The sequence below is a fragment of the Chelonus insularis genome, unplaced genomic scaffold, assembly GCF_013357705.1.
Source record: "Chelonus insularis isolate UGA/USDA-ARS -01 unplaced genomic scaffold, ASM1335770v1 contig_98_pilon, whole genome shotgun sequence".
Taxonomy (NCBI): Eukaryota; Metazoa; Arthropoda; class Insecta; order Hymenoptera; family Braconidae; genus Chelonus; species Chelonus insularis.
In genome coordinates this window covers 1-4,910 of record NW_023276787.1, presented here as the reverse complement: position 1 = coordinate 4,910, position 4,910 = coordinate 1, and positions in this window count along the sequence as shown.

Below are 4,910 nucleotides of genomic sequence, written 5' to 3'. Positions count from 1 at the left end.
TCCTTCTTTCGATAGTTTATTATTCTGTTATTTTTTCTACGCAATCTTCGCCTTATTCTTCATCGTCACTTTCACTTTCTTCGGAAGTGTCGTTCCCATCGCTGTCAGTGTTTTCAGCTTCCACAATTGATTCGATTCTATATGAAATTGTCTTTGCGAGCTTACGAGACTTATCTTCCTCTTTCTTTGCATGCTCAATGCATCGTGGCCATAGCGTTGGCGGAACAGAATCCATCGCTTCGACGCATAGCTGATGAACATCATTGACTTAAAAAGTCTTCTTACGTTTGGCGACGTAATTTTTCACGTTTGCCCATACTAATTCGATGGGGTTATACACGCAATGAGCTACAGGGAGCCAGAGAATTTTAACTTCGTCATTTCTTATTTCTCTTGCAACTTTGTTCAACACATAATGTCTTGAATAGTGGTAAGGTCCAGCATCGTGTGCTATGGCACTTGATCTAGTACTATCACCGATTTCTTCGGTAGTACGCGCAGTACGTCTGCAATCCATTCCTGGTAATGCTGAGCGTTGATTTCGTCATGATAATCGTTGGATCCTTTTATTCCTACAAAGCATTTCATCACTCCAGGTACAAATCCGTCATCTCCTCGAATGTGCAACATTATGACTTTTTTTCCTGCTCAAGAAGGTGTGATAAAACCACCTCTTTCTCCGTACACTTCTTGTACTTTCTCGCGATATAATTCACAGCTGTCAAATTTACTTGCGTCAATTTGTTCGGTCCATCCATATTTTCTGCTATGATTGGCTCCACACCATGACTCGTCGGTGTAAAAGATTTTGTACCCTTTGTCACGACATTCTTAGATTTCTCTCAAGTAATTATCGCGTTGCCCTGCGATTTTTATACTTTCCATCCATACGGGTTTTTTTTGCCAGTTTTCAGGCGCGCACAAGTCCCTTCGCATGGTCTTTCCCTTTTTAAAAAAGCTAACGCTCTTCTTACCTCATGTACTCTTTTTTTAAAGTTTTATTGACTTCCTTAACTATTCTTCGAAATCCTTTCTATTTTAACGAAGTCTTAGGAAAACTCAAAAAATAACTCGAGTAATCATCGTTAACTTCAATCCTTAAGTTTATTGCTATTCATTTTTAGCTTTTTTTAAAATATATTTTAAAATATCAGTGCTCTGCAGTGATCTTGTTGCGACCCGAAAGGTCCACACGACTAACTTCCCAGTGGAAAAAATGAAAAAACACCTCGAATAAAACCCGTTTCCATTCTTTATAACGAATGGAATTATTAACAATAATCATTGACTATTTTATTATCCTCGACGCTATTTTCTCCATCCCAACACAAGTTTAAAATTTTTTTATTGCTGATTTCGTTTTTTAAAATTTTTTTTTCTAGGAAATACTGTCATCATATTTCTGTACAATTATTCTAAACATTTGATATTCATATTTTCAAAAGATCTCGAAATTCCGTCTAAAAAATGGTATAATTTATAAATTGCAGAATTTAGGTAGTTCACTATTTTTTCAGTTTTTTGATTCTGCATAAAAATGGCTTTAACCGATTTTCCTGAAAACATTTTCAGTTCTGGACCGATCGGCTGGACCGATTCTGTTGGAAATCTAATCAGTTCCAAGTACGTAATTACGCGTCGAATGCAGTTGGTCCCACGTCGATATCATTTTTTGTTCTCGAGATAATCGAGGCGAAAAATAATTCCGAACGCACGTACGAACATACGCACATACGTACATACACACACAGACGTCCACGTAGAAACTATCGTATTCAATTCTGGGGACCTTTAAACGTGGAGATATGTCAAAATTAGCGATTCGCAAAATCGGACCCATTACTATAACTTCGCGAATCAGCTTGCGGGCAATTATAAGAGAATAAGCGTCAATAATCCTCACAGACCTGACTTCGGTTTTCCGATTTTTACGCCGGGTCTTTTTTGCCCAGGTATATTCCCTCGTCGTTAAGATTGTCCTTTCCCGACTCAATTGCCCCTTGAAACTTTGGGAATATTTGGCATCTAATAATTGTCTCTTTTGCATTGTTCTGCACCTAGGCTTTTGTACTTTTTCCCACGCTGCATCCATAGTTTTCGTTTTAATGTCTCTCTCCGTTGTTTCTTGGTTTAAATATCCGACTTTCCGTGTCTTGCAGTCATTTAAATCGTATTCTCATCTTACCCGATATTTTCTTTTGGTCTTTCGACCAAAAGTCGAATTACAGTAATTTTCACTGAAAATTTTCTCTTTCCATGCTTGACGGCCAGTCTTGAACTTTTGTTCGTTCGGTGAAACACTCTTCGTATATTTATCGTGTGAATTTTTATCCTTGATTTCCTACCTGCCGACAATTCGTGCATTTATTTCTATTAGCAACTGTTTTTTTCGCATTATTATGGATAGTCTTGTTTCGGTAAACGATATGAAAAAAATGCAATTTCTTCATCCATTTTTCAGTGTGGAAACTTTGAATTCAGGAAGATCCAGTATTCCGTTCTTCAAATCTTCATATAATGCTGATGTTGTGGGAAATTCTTTTCTTGCATAAAAATTGTGGATTCTTTTTCTTATTAAACCTTGCAAGTTTTCGTCGCCAGGAATAGACGGCCTTCCACTTCTTTCTGAAGTTGTGACTTCGCCTTCTTTTTGCCACTCGCTTGTGATCTGCTTCACCGTTCTCTCTGAAATTTGCAGACATTCTGCTGTCCTCCTGATTCCCTGCGTGATATCGTTCGCTCCATTTTTTTTTCATTGTCGAAATAATTCCGAGCGTTCACGACCATTTGCTTTTCACTCTTAGTCAAATTTCGGCGTGAAGATTGCGTATTATCCACCTTTGGATTTTTTTTTATAACTTTACAGTCTTCTACATGTGATTTATTTATATCTGTAGACGACGAATCATCGTCACTGACATGTAGAGGAGAACTTGCAGTCCTCTTTGCAGAACTTTCTTCGAATTCAATGGGACCAACCTCCATGACGTCATTAATATCCTCTTCACTACAATTTTCTTTAAGGATTCGAAATGTCTATCTCGGTCACTTTTAGAATGTTGCCCAGTAAATAACAAATATAAATCTTCCGTTGCATGCAAATTACGGAATTCTGAATTAAAATAAGAATTATCAGCGTTCTGACGGATAACAATTGAATTGACAGCGTAGTGTTGTGCTGCGTCTCGACATCCTAAGAGTGACGCAAAAATTCCTTGATTTCCCATCATAGATTGGTACTGCGAAGAACTGTATTGAAATAACAATGAGCATCTTGACAATAATTTGCCCAATTTTCCACGACATGAGATACAATCTTTTGACGTACTTTAAATGATCCACGAAGATTTAGTAATTTACTGAGGCAGTTAAAAAAACAATCTCCATTGCCACCAGCATCAATGATATGAAACATCATATCGTTTACCGAAACAAGACTATCCATAATAATGCGAAAAAACAGTTGCTAATAGAAATAAATGCACGAATTGTCGGCAGGTAGGAAATCAAGGATAAAAATTCACACGATAAATATACGAAGAGTGTTTCCACCGAACGAACAAAAGTTCAAGACTGGCCGTCAAGCATGGAAAGAGAAAATTTTCAGTGAAAATTACTGTAATTCGACTTTGGTCGAAAGACCAAAGAAAATATCGGGTAAGATGAGAATACGATTTAATGACTGCAAGACACGGAAAGTCGGATATTTAAACCAAGAAACAACGGAGAGAGACATTAAAACGAAAACTATGGATGCAGCGTGGGAAAAAGTACAAAAAGCCTAAGGTGCAGAACAATGCAAAAGAGACAATTATTAGATGCCAAATATTCCCAAAGTTTCAAGGGGCAATTGAGTCGGGAAAGGACAATCTTAACGACGAGGGAATATACCTGGGCAAAAAGACCCGGCGTAAAATCGGAAAACCGAAGTCAGGTCTGTGAGGATTATTGACGCTTATTCTCTTATAATTGCCCGCAAGCTGATTCGCGAAGTTATAGTAATGGGTCCGATTTTGCGAATCGCTAATTTTGACATATCTCCACGTTTAAAGGTCCCCAGAATTGAATACGATAGTTTCTACGTGGACGTCTGTGTGTGTATGTACGTATGTGCGTATGTTCGTACGTGCGTTCGGAATTATTTTTCGCCTCGATTATCTCGAGAACAAAAAATGATATCGACGTGGGACCAACTGCATTCGACGCGTAATTACGTAACTTGGAACTGATTAGATTTCCAACAGAATCGGTCCAGCCGATCGGTCCAGAACTGAAAATGTTTTCAGGAAAATCGGTAAAGCCATTTTTTATGCAGAATCAAAAAACTGAAAAAATAGTGAACTACCTAAATTCTGCAATTTATAAATTATACCATTTTTTAGACGGAATTTCGAGATCTTTTGAAAAATATGAATATCAAATGTTTAGAATAATTGTACAGAAATATGATGACAGTATTTCCTAGAAAAAAAAATTTTAAAAAACGAAATCAGCAATAAAAAATTTTAAACTTGTGTTGGGATGGAGAAAATAGCGTCGAGGATAATAAAATAGTCAATGATTATTGTTAATAATTCCCATTCGTTATAAAGAATGGAAACGGGTTTTATTCGAGGTGTTTTTTCATTTTTTCCACTGGGAAGTTAGTCGTGTGGACCTTTCGGGTCGCAACAAGATCACTGCAGAGCACTGATATTTTAAAATATATTTAAAAAAAGCTAAAATGAATAGCAATAAACTTAAGGATTGAAGTTAACGATGATACTCGAGTTATTTTTTGAGTTTTCCTAAGACTTCGTTAAAATAGAAAGGATTTCGAAGAATAGTTAAGGAAGTCAATAAAACTTTAAAAAAAGAGTACATGAGGTAAGAAGAGCGTTAGCTTTTTTAAAAAGGGAAAGACCATGCGA